At 36.8% G+C, this 17241-nt stretch overlaps 1 protein-coding gene across 4 annotated transcripts in view; it reads right to left on the bottom strand.

The window, feature by feature from the left end:
• The window catches only part of syt1a (synaptotagmin Ia), a 1201488-nt gene that overhangs the window by 984441 nt on the left and 199806 nt on the right, over positions 1-17241 (bottom strand). For all 4 annotated transcript variants that reach the window (XM_039761735.1, XM_039761726.1, XM_039761732.1 and 1 more), the window contains exon 2: positions 7598-7729. The gene's annotated coding sequence lies outside the window, so the exon portion shown is untranslated. The remainder of the gene's footprint in view (positions 1-7597; positions 7730-17241) is intronic.

Raw genomic sequence — 17241 nt, 5'->3', positions numbered from 1 at the left:
AACCGCATATTGTTTATTAGTTTAATGCATCTGATTGTAATTAACAAGGAACAATATAATGGTCCACGGAATGATCAAACTATTCTAAATACAATAGCTGCTTTAACGTTGTTACTCTCACTGCACCTTCTTCTTCTTCTTCCTCTTTCAGCTGCTCCTGTTAGGGGTTGCCACAGCGGATCATCTTTTTCCATATTACTCTCACTGCACCACTCAGAGTATTTATATCACTGTATCTGAGTGGGAATCAAAGATCTACAGAAGCTGAGAAAGAGAATTATCAGTATACAGCATCAAGCACACGCTGCCTCAGCCATGCTGTCTATGGAACTGCTCTCACATGGCAAACATTTCAAAGCCTTTCCTGTACAGACCTCGCGGTTCAGAAACAGTTTCATCCCAAGAACTACAAGCGTACTCAATCAGTCCATCAAGTAATCCTTGTAGAACTGTTTGTACTTATAAGTACAATTACCTCACTGTAAACTTGCACTACAGTTATAATATTGCACAACCTGAGCCACTTTATAAAGCGCGTATTTACATATGATGACGATATCATTTTAAGATGAAATGCAGCAAAATATGTTTATTATATTATACAGATAAAACTTTAACTTCATTTAAATAATCTATATTATTAATAATTAAACATGCCAGGACACGGTGCCGTTCACGGATTATTCCTGCCTTGCGCTGTATTCTTGCTTGTGCTGCCGTGACACTGGAAAGATAGATAGATAGAATAATTAAACATGTACTACGACGATATTTAAATGTTCTTTAAAAGTTTTGAAGAATCGGCGTTCAAAGTTTACAGATGGCTTAACATCTATTACAGAGTTGATTGTGTGGCGATTGGTTATTTGGAGAAAATAAAGTAAGGACAGGAATTAGGGGTTAGTACATTTCAAAGAGACAGTACTGCTACAATAAAGTATTTCATCGAAGGTCGCACATGGCGCAGCAAGCATCTTGCGTGAGATATGAACAATCACTGCGCCACCGTGTTCCCATGTTTAATAACATGATTTAACTCCTATCATCATGAAAATGATATCATGTATACATCTCAGTATTTTAATTATTCAGAGAGCTGTAATATCACGAATGTAAAGGATTCTGTGTCCTGTTGGAGGAAGAGAAAGCCCGGAAGCACGTAGTGATTCACACACATAGAGCACATAGAAGATCAAATACAAAACAAAGCATTTAACATGCTACTTTAGTTATGAGGGGATTTGAGAATCTAGTAAATTAAACGATTTTAAGATGAAGTTTATGATGTTATTCTTCAATGACAAAATAAACTACGTGATTAAAGTGGAGATCTCGAGATTAAAGTTGACATTTCGTGCTTTTTTTCCACTGTGTGCCTATTTTTTTTTGTCTGTACCCTAATAAGCTTTCATATGACACTCAGACGGTGGGCTACGACTCGCCTTTTCACGGCGACTTTGATATCTGACAACTTCTTTTTTATTTTGGGCACTATGCGATCAACTTCCTTTTGTTGATTATATCACAGTTTAAACCAACAAATAGTACGTTTTCCTTGCCTCCACTTGGCATTCGCTGAAATTCTTCTATTTTCCCCCATGCTTTTCCCATTGTCTTTTCACAGAAGGCTGAGCTTAAGGGCTATTTATATTGATTTGCGTATTCAAAGAGAGAGTTGGGGCGGGACAGCAGGTGCGTGCACGTGCGTTACTTTTCATGCTGACTGAGATTTATGTAGCGGTAGAACGTGGAAGTTTGCATACGCACAGATTTATGCATCTGGATTTTTCTGTGCATACACACATTCCTGCTTTTGTGCTTACATCATGTTATAATGTGAGTTCTACACACAGCGTTATACATGAGGCTCCAGGTGCGGGAAAACCTGTCTGACTCGTCCCTGAAGACCTCACTTCTGGTTCCGGCACCTAGGATGACGTCACTTCTGGTTATGACGGCAGAAGGTAATTTCCAGTTTCCATTTGTCACTTCCAGTCTTGACATTTAAAGCCACCATTTTTTCAGCCTATACTTGGTTCACTTTTGGATTCCATAGAAGACACTTCTGTCTGATTTTTCAAACCAATTGAAGCCAGGGACAATACACAGGTGGCTGCCCCAAACCTTTTTGAGTATGTCGAATCTAATCATTTCACACTTTAAACACTAAGGTATGGGTACTGTTCATTCAGATGCTTGGCAAACTGTAGAAACAGATCGTCTTTCCCAAAACGGTGCTTAATTTACTGCCACTTCTGGAGTGATATCGTCAGTAGGTTCATTGGTGGTCCCTGCCTCTGCCGGCCTTTTCAGAACATTTCTGAATCATTACATTCAGAATTTCAAGATCACCAAAACCAATCATTATACATTACACAGAAGGCAGGATAGTTCTGTTGCAGAAACCATTTTAGAGCTGTGGTAAATAACAAATATATAATAACAGTCTAAAGCACCAGTGTTGTATTCTTAGATTGTGAGCAATAAGAGCAAATCAAATAAGGTAGGATTTATTTTTATATAATTTGTATATAAATGTTTTTCAGTCATAACACTTTTTTGCCTTTTTTATACTTTCCCTTACCCTTTTCTGAACTTTATTTTTAATAAATATCTATGTTAAAAATTAAGGTTAAGATAGGTGGATGTAGTGTCATTTAAGCTACTTAATTGTCAGAAAGACAGATTGAATTTCTAAAAAAGATGTATCATATTATTGTGCAACTCTGCTTTTAGAATGCAGGAAAAGAACCTTGTAGAGGCATGATGTGGTAGTCTTCTTGGATCACTGGTGCAATTAAAGATCACCAGCCAAAAAACAAAGAAATGGAAAATTAAGTAAACAAAAGACAAAACACACACACAAAAAAGATAAAAAAAATACTTAATTTGTTCACTCATGAGATATATACTGTCCTTCTGGATATTGTAATATCAAATGCAAGCCATATACCTGTCCATTCCCATTATTTTCTTCTAAAAGTGCAAATAAGAAATTAGAATTTGAATGTTATTTCAGAGCTCATATCACAGCTACCAGTATTAAATAGCTCTTAAAAGCCATTGAAGTACATTCCAGATCTCTTGATTATTGTTATACTGATGTCTCTGTTTGTAGGCTCTCAAGGAGGCAAAGATATCTGTGAAAGAAAAGAACCTAAAGATAAACTAATAGTTAAACTTGGGTCTCACGTCCCCCAAACAGAGAACAGCCACCTTATAGTTTAATGCCTATCTCTGTCTTTTTAGGTCTCACTGTACATTCACTATGGTGTTTCGACCTTTTATCTCAGGCTTGATCTTGATATATTCACCTTCACCACATATCTGTCATCTCAATACCTTCATTGCATTTCTTTTTGTTTGGCAGTATAAAATTACCACTCATAGATTGTGTCTTTTTACTAATGCATGCTATTATAGCCCAACTAAAAATGTATAAGAAAAGAATGATCTGAACATCTTTTAATCTATTTCTTTCCACTAATCTGGTATTTTCCACAACTAACCTTGAGGATCAGTCAGAGTAACATAAGAGTTTAAGGGTTCACCAGCCATTAGAGGAACCCACATGCACTGCCTGGAGTATAAAACAGTCCCTGAGCAGCAAGTGCAGTTCTAATAACTGGAAGCTGTTTAGTTGCCATTATTTGGGAAGCTCCTAGTACGCTGACATTTTAAAAGCCAGGCCTATTTTTATGCTTGATAAAGGAAGCACTTAGCTGATATTTTCTGTTGTAAAATGTACACATTTATATAAATTAACGAACATAAAATAAAAATTAGAATGCCCTTGGTAGTCGATAGACCACAATTGTGTATGTTTTCAAATGCTTTGTATAATATTCTATGTTTGTTTGCTGTACATTGATTTCTTCTTTATTTGTTGTAGAACGGTTGGTTAACTAATAGCATTTTGAATGAGATATTCTAGCACAATCATAAAATTTATGTTTGGGCAATCAAAACCAATCCAAACTGCAGTTTGTCTATCTAACAAAGACTGGAGTGAAGGATATAAATATCCATCAATTTCACGAGGCTTATTCTCACCTGGACCTGCTAGCAGTACTGTGAGGATTGTGTTTTTGATGTCTCCAGTGCCTTCAATACTATCCAGCCCTCTCTGTTAAGGGGTAAACTCAGAGATATGCAGGCTGATGAGCCTATGGTGTCCTGGATAATGGACTATCAGAGAGGCAGACTGCAGTTTGTGAGACTCAAGGTCTGTGTTTCTGACATGAATGTGAATAACACTGGAGCACCACAGGGATCGGTCCTATCTTCTTTTCTCTATATTCTGTACATCTAAGATTATATATATAACACTACGTCATGTAATGTGCAGAAACTGTCAGATGATTCTGCACTTATGGGGCATATTAATAAGGGGAGAGAGACACAGTATAGGAGTTAAGTGGAGAACTTTGTTTCTTGGTGCAAACTGCATCTAAATATCAGCAGCACCAAGGAACTGGTTATCGACTTTCGCTCCACCAAAAAGCCTTTATGCCCAGTCACTGTTCAGGGAGTGGATATAGAGGTGGCGCACTCCTACAGGTACTTGGGGGGTCTACATTAATGACAGGTTGAACTGGTCTCAGAACACAGAGGAACTATATTAGAAAGGGAAGTGCAGGCTCTTTATCCTTAGGAGACTGTATTTCTTTAATGTGAGTAGTGACATCTTCCACATCTTCTACAAATCTGTGATGCCAGCTCAATTTTCTACTCTGTGGTGTGCTGGGTTGGTAACATCATTTAAAGAGAGGCCCACCAAATCAACAAGCTAACTAAAAAGGCAGGCTCAGTTATAGAACAAACTCTGGATCCCCTGGAGCAAATACCAAAAGAGCAAATTTAAATAAAACTGGGAGTCATTATGAGCAATGCTGCACATCCTCTATCTGACACACTAACACTGAGGATGTTCAGCCAACAAATTATTCAACAGGAGTGTGTCAAGAAACTTGACAGGGTGCTCCTTCATGCCAACAGCAATATGTCTGCATAATGCCTCACTCGGATTGGGACTGCCAAGTCAGATGTTTTTCTTTATTTTTAAATGTTGATTAATTTATTGGTAATGCATGTACGTGTTTAGATTATAGTGTGTGTATATGAATGTATTTATCTAAGTTTAAATGTATTTATTTATTTAAAGAGCTTCTGTTAAAAGCAAAATTTTTCTCTGCGGACAAATACAGTATAATGTTTTGATTTGTAAACACTTTAATTTTAGAAACAGAAGGACCCCAAAGATTCAATTTCCCTGGCAGCAGAATTAATGCAAGGGTTATGTAACCTTAACCATGGATACACTAAAATTACACAAGGGGCCAAACTTTCTCAAACAAATTATATGTTTTTTTCATCATGTAAACAAGATTGAAGTGATGGAGTTAAAAATTCTAAATCCTCTCTATCAATAGGACTCCATTATTAGAACATAATTTTACATCTGCCCTCACTGACAATCACAAATTCTCCAGATTTTTTAGGGCTGATACCGGTCACTAGTTTTGTATTACTAGAACTCTATTCCAGTACTGACTCTGATATTTTTCTTTATCTTTTAAAGCTTTTTTCACACTAAGCTGCTGCATAACTAGATGTGCAGAAGCCTTACCTTCTATATTAAAGTGGTACTTTTAGAATAAACCGCTGACAATGTGTGTTACCTGTTCATTTTTTATTAAGAAATTAAAATTCCGTAGATATTGCCCAGTGACCATAAAATATAAAAATAAGTAAATTCCCTAAAAACTATACATTTTAACTAATAAAATGTGCCTTATATGTACACAAAATATGTTTCTATAAAACATATGCCATAAAAGAAAATATGAGAAAACAAAAAGATAACAGGCTAATATGCTTAACACAAAGAGACAAATTTGACACTTAAGCTAACAAGCCAATTGTTTATTAAGCTGCATGAGCAAATTCTTCTTTATCTGTTCTTTTTCAAAATGTGAGCTGTTGTGCTAAACACAAGTTTGCTCACTGTCCACATTCAAAGAAGGATTGTTTGTTTTAATTTAAGAACAACATGAAATTAGGTGTTTTAATATATTGCTTACATTATAGCAATGTGTTGAATGTTGGTCAGATATGAAAATAAGAATTTCACTGCACATTGTGCATGTCATTTTCAGCCAGCATTTCTCCCCTGCCTGGGGTTGTGTTTCATATCTGTTTTCTCTAATTTTGTATTATTTATTTGTATTAATGTTTCTTTTAATTATTTTGCACATTATTCTTTGAGTTTATTTGATTTCATCCCATGGGCTTTGTGGGTTGTTCCCCAAGGGAGGGGGCCACCTATCATTCACTGCTATGAACTCCCCTCCACCCTTTCATAGATCTTGATGGTTCATTTTGAATGTTCTAGGGAGCATAGTATTGTAATTGCTTTGGGATTTCCTCAATTTTTTGAACCAGTGATCTGTTTTTAACTTTGCCTTTGGGTTCCATATTGGACTTTGGCTGCTGTGGATTGCCTTACCTTCATTAACAATTCCTTTGGTTTTGTGCATTGCATATCCTTTTGTTAAAATGAAACTTTTATTGAATACAGAATTTTAGAAGCCCTTTTTTGTATATATTTAGAGTTTTCACCATAAACCCCCTAGAGGGCAACCTTTGAAAGTGCTTTTAGGGCTTCTGTGCTTTTGGGACACCCAGGTCACGACAGTACAACTACAATACTACTAGTCCTATTAATACAATATGAGGTTTTGGGGACATTTTCAAGATGGTAGAGTCTCATGTTATATGACACCCATAACAGTAAACACCTAAAAACCCTGAAACTCGTGAGGATATAGAAGACCAAAAAATACATCATGGACTATATTTCAGGAACATTTCTGCAACAGAAAAAAAAAAAACACATAGGTTCACCCTCAATCCATGAAGACTCTTTAGCACTTGGAATTGTACAGTTAAAGTTTAAGGATTCCCTACATTTTATTCCAGATCAAATTATATTATTATAGTGGCAACAAACCGTCACAGGCCAAAGCTTTCAACCAGAATATCACTGGTCCCAGGTATATTATACCACTTTGCAAAAAGTCCTGGTCAGCTCAAAAACAAACACACATTGCTATCATAGGGTCACAGGAAGCAAAGTCCCACAGCATTCCAGTAGCAACAGGCACAAGTCAGAAAACAAGAGTAGATGAGACTTCAGTAAGTAACAGAGGACACAATGCAGACGTCGACACTTGAGCAATTTACAGGCAAACATTACACTACACAAGAAAATATCAATCAATGCCTCACAAAAAGAAACCAAGCTAGGATCAAGCCAGGTTTAAAGATTTGTGAAACTGCACTTATTCACTATAACATTGTGCTTTTCATACTTAGCATTCACATGTGACTTGTTTCAAATTCAGATGAGATACCTTAGTAAGCTATACACTTCTTTTTCTAACCTTTAAAAATAATGACATGCATTCACAAAGACATTTTTGCATCAACATACAATTCAATGTACATAGTTGTTTGTCTTTAGCTTGTTGATTCTAACCCTTTTAAATCACAAAATTTGATCAATCATATATTTAAAAGAAAAAGTTAAACTTACTTTTAAAGTTGTTCACCTTGGCACCCTGATGAAGGGAAAGCCATTCCTTTTCGAAACTTACAGAGCAAAGATTTAGTTTTATTTCTGTCCTTCGTGGACTAAGATTCCTTCAGTTATTTCCTTGTATGCAATCTGTAGGGAGCAAAAATAAAATTGAGCATATCAGGCTCAGACTTGATGACATTCCCAGATGCAGAATGATTCAATATGAATACAAATAGCTGCAGCTCCAGAACTTCAGGATTTGCTCAGAATCTACTGACTATTAAATTAATTGTGGTATATTTATTTGATGGACAGGTTGACAGACGAGATTAGACAGGAGTCCCCGTGGACTATTATGTTTGCTGATGACATTGTGATCTGTAGCAATAGTAGGGAGCAGGTTGAGGAGACCCTGGAGAGGTGGAGATATGTTGTAGAGAGGAGAGGAATGAAGGTCAGTCGGAACAAGACAGAATACATGTGTGTGAATGAGAGGGAGGTCAGTGGCATGGTGAGGATGCAGAGAGTAGAGCTGGCGAAGGTGGATGAGTTTAAATACTTGGGATCAACAGTACAGAGTAATAGGGATTATGGAAGAGAGGTGAAAAAGAGAGTGCAGGCAGAGTGGAATGGGTGGAGAAGATTGACAGGAGTAATCTGTGACAGACAAGTACTAGCGAGAGTGAAAGGGAAGGTCTACAGGATGGTAGTGAGACCAGCTATGTTATATGGGTTGGAGACGGTGACACTGGCCAGAAAGCAGGAGACAGAGCTGGAGGTGGCGGAGTTAAAGATGCTAAGATTTACACTGAGTGTGACGAGGATGGATAAGATTAGAAATGAGTACATTAGAGGGTCGGCCTAATTTGGACGGTTGGGAGACAAAGTCAGAGAGGCGAGATTGCGTTGGTTTGGACATGTGCAGAGGAGAGATGCTGGGTATATTGATAGAAGGATGTTAAGGATACAGCTACCAGGGAAGAGGAAAAGAGGAAGGGCTAAGAGGAGGTATATGGTTGTGATGAAAGAGGACATGCAGGTGATGGGTGTAACAGAACAAGATGCAGAAGACAGAAAGATATGGAAGAAGATGATTCGCTGTGGCAACCCCTAATGGGAACAACCAAAAGAAGTATATTTATTTGTGCTCTTAATAGCACACTGTACGCTGTCTTTAAGCAGATGGTCAACCTTCCCGGAAATCAGTATATGCAGTGGTGGGAGCTGAACAGGTATATAATGGAAAAAGACAAAGACTGTTTTTATTAGTGTTGTTTAGCACACAGTTACATTTTTGTGCGGCAAAAAATCAGTTGTAAGGTCCTGGTAGAGAGACAGAATAAAAAAGCTCTTGAAACTCCATACATTCTCTGCATGTAACTACAGTACATTATGTTGAAGTGATAGGGTAACCATTGTTATAAATATACAGAGAGATCATCCTCTTTTTTGCACATTTATGATTATACAAGTGTGCAAAATTTCAGAAAATGGTTTAGTTGAGAAAATGTCCAATTGTCATATGCTGACATGCCAAAAATGGCTTTTAGAATCTTACTTGCACTACAAGAGAGTAATTAAAAAGCTAATTAAAGGGTCAGGCTCAGTTATGGTACACACTTTTGACTGTCAAGTAGAGATTTAAAACAAAACTGGGTGTCATTATGAACAATGCTGCACATCCTCTCACTGACGACTTTCAGCCAATGAATTATTCAGCAGAAGTGTGTCAAGAAATGCTACTGGGGCTCCTTCATTCTAACAGCAATACACCTGCATAATGGCGCACTGTGCCTGCCAAGTCAGAAGTTTTCTTGTCTTTATTTTTAAAAGTTTCTTCTTTTGTATTCATTCAGGTGTGACCATAGGGTGTGTGTATGTGTATACATATTTATCTATCTATCTTTATTTATTTAAAGAGCTTCTGTAAAAACCCAAATTCCCCTTGGGGTCAAATAAAGTTCTGTCTGTCTATCCATTTAATAGATATGTCTTCCTGAAGTATTATCTAAAAAACACCGTACTGTACTGTAAATGTACCAATATCAAGTATTTGAGAAAATGCTTCCTGATATAAGGAAGTTAGAGTAAAAAAGAAAAAAGAATAAAACATCTTCATATTTAAACATAACCATCCACTTTTTCAAATCCACGTTTTCTTTATCAGAAAATTGGGTGCAAATAAAAAACATGCTCACACAATCACACGCATAGTTGGTATTTGAATTGAAAATGAAGCCTTGAAATAGAATACAGATGAATAGTGTAAGACTGTTTAAACCCCCCCCCACCCAACTATGAAGGTCCCAGGAGTTGGGGTGCAGCCACACTACCCACTGAATCAGTATTTTAATATCTCAGTCATACAAGGATTTCCAAATGTGTCCAGATTTTAAGTCATTTATTCATATAATGTTAATTGCTGATTTCCCTGCCATAATACTGTAGCCTGGTGGCTAACAAGTTGGGTTAGAAACAAACAGCAGGTCCAGTTAGTAATATTAATTAATTTTGGTAATCCAAGGATAAAAGAGAAAGCCTACTTCTGCTTGCAATGATTGAATGTCAGTCTAATTATCTATGCATCCTTGACACCCTGTTTTCCAGTGAAAGAGGTCATGAGGAAATGTGGAACTTTTTACACGTTGCACTTTCATGTGTCTGATGTGATAAGATCATGATTAAATAGCACTTAGCCGTGTTTAAAACCAGCTGTAAATGTACTTGTGACTGAGTGACGTATGCCACGTACAGAGATGGTCTGAAATAGATAGCAACCATATTTAACACAACTATAAATGCAAATTGTTTCCTGTCCACATATAACAAACATATAAGTAAAATATGGTTTGAATTTTGTGCAGAGAATCTCACATCATATCTCTAGTCAAACACAACTTAAATACTGGAGACATACTTTAATGCCAGATGGAAATGTAATATTACTAAGTTTTATATGGGTTCAATCCAAATACTTATGCATGTTAATGGTAGGTGTGAAAAGAGCCTAAAGCCATGTACAACAGTGGATTCTGAAGGGTTTCTGTTTAAGTCAGTGTGAAATGCAACCCCTACCAAACTCCTTTCATGTGCCCCCTTTCTTTTTATTTTCCATACATTTCGGAAAGTTCCTTTTCTATTAGAGAAAAAAAACAAACATAAATCAACAGCTACCATGTAAGCATATGTTAGAAGGTGCGAAATTTGCCCTGGATCAAATTCCATCACAAAAATCACTCTGACAGATATACAACCATTTGACTGCATTTTTTATTTTTGCACAATTGAATCTTTTTTATTTATTTTCTTTCTCTTGTTTTCTATTGCTAAATGGCTGAGGTCTTCAGGACTGTGATTTTATTTTATTTTATTTTGACTTCACAATTTTGCAGTTTTAATCTCCACTGTTGTCAACTGGCCATAGGTCATTGTTTAATTAACTGACAGATGTTGTCGGTTTCCATTTATGCTTAGTTGCTTCTACCTTGTTCTTTGTGTGTTTTAACAAATATGCATTTACTGTATGCATGTACCAGATCTGTGTTTAGTTATTCGTATAGTCTATTTTTTGTCTTTTAAAAGAGAATTTTTCACATCAGTCTGCGCCTACAACCACTGAAGAGAGCTATACATAAAAGTTGTACTAGGCTGGAATGTATTGTTCCATTGTGGCCATGTTGTGCCATCATTTGGGCCTGGTCATGTGGTCTTGTCAGCGATTTTGGGTAACTGTCCAAGCTGAACAGGAAGCAAATTCAGATTCTTAGCTCTTCTGGGGCCTCATGCATAATGGCGTGCATAGAATTCACAGTTAAACATGGCGTGTCAACAAAAGAGGAAATGTGCGTATGCACATAAAAATCCAGATGCATAAATCTGTGCGTTCGGCAACTTCAACGTTCTTCTGCTCCATAAATCCTGGTCAGCGTGAAAAGTAACGCACGTATACGTGCCTGCCGCCACTACCCAAACTCCTCCCAGAATTATGCCTCTTTGAATATGCAAATCAATATAAATAGCCCTTAAGCTCAGCGTTCTGTGAAAAGGCAATGGCAAAAGTGCGGGGGAAAATAGAATTTCAGCAAATACCAAGTGTAGACAAGGAAAAACTTGTGGTATAAACAACAAAAGGAAGTTGAACGAGTGACATAGAGTGTCAGAGAAACTCAAAAGCTCAAGTTCACAAAGTCACACAGTGCCCAAAATAAAAAAGAAGCTCTGAAATGTCGAGTCGTAGCCCACCGTCTGAGTGTCATACTGTATGAAAGCTTATTAGGGTACAGAGAAAAGAAAAAAAAATAGGGACACAGTGAGAAAAAAGTTTGCAATGTCAACTTTAATCTTGAAAATTCCACTTTAATCATATAGTTTATTTTGTCATTAAAGTAGAACATCATAAATATCATCTTTAAATCGTTTAATTTACTAGTTTCTCAAATACCATTGTAACTATAGTAGCACATTAATTTTTTTGTTTTGTATTTGATCTTCTATGTGCCTATGTGTGTGAATCACTACTTGCTTCTTAAACCGGCTCTCTTCCTCCGACTGGACACAGAATCCATTACATTTGTGATATTACAGCTCTCTGAATAATTAAAATACCGAGATGTATACGTCATATCATTTTCATGATGATAGGAGTTAAAGCATGTTATTAAACATGGGAACACAGTGGCACAGTGATAGTGACGAGCTGGCACCCTGTCCAGAGACTTCCTCACGCAAGATGCTTGCTGCGCCGTGCACAACCTTTGATGAAATAATTTATTGCTGCAGTACTGACTCTTTTAAACATACTAACCCCCAATTCCTGCCCTTCCTTTTCTTTCTCCAATTAACCAATTGCCACACAATCAGCTCTGTAATAGATGTTAAGCCATCTGTAAGCTTAGAACGCCGATTCTTCAAAACGTAAGGAGCATTGAAATATCTTCATAGTACATGTTTAATTATTCTGTCCATCTGTCCTTCCAGGGTCACGCCAGCCCCAGCAAGAAAACAGCGTGAGGCAGGAACAATCCCTGAACTAGCTACAGCTGCACCACTGTGTCCTCACATGTTTCATTATTAACAATATAGATTATTTAAATGATGTTAACATTTTATCTGTATAATGTAATTAACATATTTTGCTGCATTTCATCTAAAAAATGATATCGTCATCATATGTAAATACATGCTTTTTAAAGTGGCGCAGGTTGTGCAATATTATATATATATATATATATATAATATATATATATTATAATTGTACTAATATGTACAAACAGTTCTACAAGGATCACTTGATGGACTGATTGAGTGCGTTTAGAGTTCTTGGGATGAAACTGTTTCTGAACTCTACAGGAAAGGCTCTGAAGCGTTTGACGTGTGAGAGCAGTTCAATAGACAGCATGGCTGAGGCACCATGTGCTTGGTGCTGTATATCGATAATTCTCTTTCCGATCAGATTGCACAATCAGATACAGTGGGATAAATAGTCTGAGAGGTGCATAGAGAGTAACAATGCTAAAGCAGCTATGGTATTTGGAATAGGTTGGCCATTCCATTGATATATTGTTATATTGTTACAGGTTAATTACAATCAGATGCCTTAAACTAATAAACAATATTCGGTTAATTTCAGTGTATATGGTAAAGCCGCATTAGGGATGTGGATCTAAAAAAGAAAGGGAAACCACACTGGAACAAAAGCACTGCTTTGACACTGGGTGTTGCCAGTTTGCAAAACAGAGCTGAGAACTTGCGTACGCCAAGCATTTAGCTAGCGTGAAAATGTCTGTGGCATTACACCATCTATACTGTGCATGAGGCCCCTGATCTTTATGAAGTAGACAGGTTTATTTTCGTTTTTAATTACTTAAATCAGTGGTTCTCAACCTGTGGAGCGGGCCCCCCTAGGGGTGCGCGAAGTAACAAAAAGGGGGGCGCAGAGATGTGAAAAAAAGAAAATCAAAAATATGAAAAAAACATCTGTTGAAACCAAAACAAATTAATTTAAACTACATTCTGATACTAGAACAATAAATATAGAGTTAGATAAATGTCAATAAAAGTTAAGTAGGTATAATAAAATATGCATCTACATTTCAAAAAAATGTTGGCGGGGCACGATTAAAACTGTAATGAAAACTCGGGTCGCAAATACTTAAAGGTTAAGAAACGCTGACTTAAATTCATTCATGTGCCTTTCCAACTCTGTCAGTGCTTCCACACATTATTTTTCCTTTGTATATTTCTTTTCTAATGCTTCTGTTTATTTTATTTGTTTAAGGCTGTTTTCTTTTCAATTCTTATTCAGCTTTGTGGTATTTTACCCCTCAGAGAAAATATCTAAGCAAGTAAAAATTTGCCCACGTTGACTGTTATAGTCAAGGAGTGAAATAATCTCTTACAACCTTTAACGTTTACTGTATGTCATTAGCTTCCTGTTTTTCAGTCCATCCATCCCTTTTCCAACCTGCTGAATCCGAACACAGGGTCACGGGGGTCTGCTGGAGCCAATCCCAGCCAACACAGGGCACAAGGCAGGAATCAATCCTGGGCAGGGTGCCAACCCACCGCAGGTTTTTCAGTTTAGTTATGCTAATTAGAAATATAGAAATTTATATTAATAATACCTATTAGTACTCTAAATACCTAATTAAAAGGGTCAAATACAAAACAGAAGTTAATTCTATCAACAAAGGCCTATGACTAAAGAACTAGAATATAAATTGAGATGGTAATCAATACATATTACCAATCTAAACTTCCAAAAAATACAGTTACAAAAAAAAAATTAAATCAAGCAAGTAATATCACTAAAGTAGAACTGAGACAAAGAATAAACTTGTACACTCAATGCCTCAGCCAAGTTCTGAGGTTTTAGAGGGCTCTTTTATTTGGCCTCAAATGCAGGGGGGCTGGTCTACATATAGCAAATTATGCAGTTTTTTAGGTTAGCAAAGTTTTTAGGGTCATTTAGTTAACTGAGTGTGTGTGCACCTAACTCACAAAATCCTCCCACCACCACCAACCACCCCACCATCCCATCCTTGTTCGAGCATCCACATCCTCCCAACCTGATTAATTTTCAGTGTACTGAAAACACCTAGTGGGACCACACTATCCAGATCTTCAAGTGTTGTCCATGTACTACTGGCACAAAACCTCAAAATGGATTACCACATTCTGCCACTCTGCGATATGCAATTACTGTATATACTCGTCTATAAGTCGGGTCTTGAAACCCGAAAAATCAATCATAAAATCAGACCCCAACTTATACGCCTGTTCAAAAATGCGACACTTTTTTTTTTTTAATATCTTCTTGTCTCCTCCAATCTCGCATCAGTTTCTCAGACATATCAAATTTTGTTGCAGCAGCGCAGTGACCAATTTCTTTTGCCACTTCAACGACGTTCAATTTAAAACCAGCTTCATATTTTCTTCTGATCGAACGCTCCACCATAGATAAGGGATGCTCTTATGATAAAGGTGTATGAGTGTGTGTGATACAAAAAAACACAAATCAGTGCAAACGTTGCTTCGGAATAGTTTGGGTATCACCGTGTGGTCACGTAGGCACAATACATAGAAAAAAAAGGCAGTGTGCTCTGCGGTTACTTTCTCAGGTGGTGTTAGCTTATCATAATCTCTTGGACCAATAGCATGAGTTTTCTGCATTTGACTGACATTATAAAATGCCAGAAATAATAGTGTAAAATCAAGTGCCAACTTATCAGTGGTTTGGGTGAGACATTGTCACTTTTGTCTAGAGCAGTAAAAAAGCTAGATGGTCCTTCTGATATGGTTGCCCTAACAAGTGACAACACCTGAACAGTGACCAGCAATGGGAGGCCGTGCCCCAGTAGATTTTACCTTTAATTGAAACTGATAATTAACAAATAAACAGAACTTAGTCAAAACTATCAAACAGAAGAAAAAGATACAGCCATGGGTGAAGCATCAGCCAATCTTTGACACAAGTGCTTTTCCTTCATTTTCTTTACCTCCGGGCCAGAGCTAAATATCAGTCAACTGAACAATACATGTATAAATACATTTGATCCTAGGAGCCTGGAGCTATAACACTACAGCTGTCCATATGGAAATTTGGTAGGTTAAAATTTTCAGATATACTGCGGTTAAATTCAGCATCCATTTTGAAGCTGGTTCCAGGTCAGATAAATGGGGAGGTTTGGTGTCAGGAAAGAGACTCCGCCTTAAAAATCACACAGAAACTTATAAAACATTGCTCCACATAGAAGTGGGAAAAGATGAACAGGAGGAGAACAAAAAGAATAAAAAATATTTTAGTTCAAACAGATATCCTGGATTTCCAGCATTATTTGAGAATAACAGCTATGGCCACTATTAAGCAATGGCTTGTCTAGGACCATATAACTATTTTAAAAGTTCCCGCAAAGCAGCAGAATGAAGGATCGTCTACCTGACACTTGTAATATTTTCCAACAGGTCTCGTTGTTTCTGTGTATTTGAACTCGCAGAAACAAATGTAGCATAAGGTGCCTATAATTAATAAACGTTTGGAAAGATCCAGTTTTGGGATGCCCTAGATGACAAATGACAACAGTGTACACTGTGAATGCAAGAAAACAGAAAAAAGAGAGAAAGATGAGCACATGGAGTATTGGTTATATAAAGTGATTCTGTGGTTGCTACATTCTGTTGCAGCCAAAATTGTGAAACTAAAATCAATTCTCCTCTCTATACAGTATCTTTTTATAAAATGGTGTTTGCTATGTACATAAATTATACCTAGATTTCTAAAGAGACAGAAATGTTGGACAATGGCATAATTAGATTGTTCAAATAACTTTTGCTTGAAACTCACTGCTGAGAATTGTAATGATTTAGCTGTAGGGAAAACAAAGATATCTGCCTTGATGAAATTGGGTTGATGTAAAAAAAAGACTGTTGAAGCTGTCTAATTCATCCATTAAGCTAATAAGACTGTGCTGGAGGAGGCTAAATACAAATCAGATTAGTTAATAAACTATACAGAAAAGCATTTATAATGCTGATATAATTGAGGGTCAAGACACTAATGCTGCCAAATTAAATACAGAAAAAAATAAAAGTCATTATCCTTCCATTTTAATTTAAATCCTTATCAGTAAATCAGGCCGGTAAGGAATTTAAGGTGCCACCTCTATTTAATGAAACATGATCAAATTGTCAATAACATAACAGTAACTAAGTCTGGAGAAAAGAGACAGCATGATCAGACCTTGTGGCATTGGGTAAGATTTGATTCTTAAATTGTATATTATTAAGACGACACATTTTCCTGTAGATAAAAAATAATTTTAATAAATAAATCCAGGTACAGCAGTTTCATACCAGTCTTCAGCTCCCATTAAGCTGTTTTTCAGTTATAAAGACTGATATGTCATTTAACAGGAGGCAATTCTCCACAATCATAAAAATATGAACTTTGAATAGAGTGTCTGTCTGCTAGAGTGACTCATCCACTTCTTAAGTATTAGTCCTTGCTAAAACTTCTGTCTTATCGCCTGGGAATTTTCCTCCAGCTAGTGAATCTTGTCCCAAAACCCACCTCCTTAATTAATCAGTCTTCAAGCCAGAGGCAGATTTAAAGTCACCTCCAGGGTTACTTTTGGCCAAGTCCTAAAATCACACCCAACCTT

This window comes from Polypterus senegalus, chromosome 8 (genome assembly GCF_016835505.1).
Source record: "Polypterus senegalus isolate Bchr_013 chromosome 8, ASM1683550v1, whole genome shotgun sequence".
In the NCBI taxonomy this organism is placed as follows: domain Eukaryota; kingdom Metazoa; phylum Chordata; class Cladistia; order Polypteriformes; family Polypteridae; genus Polypterus; species Polypterus senegalus.
This window is presented reverse-complemented; position numbering and strand designations above follow the sequence as displayed.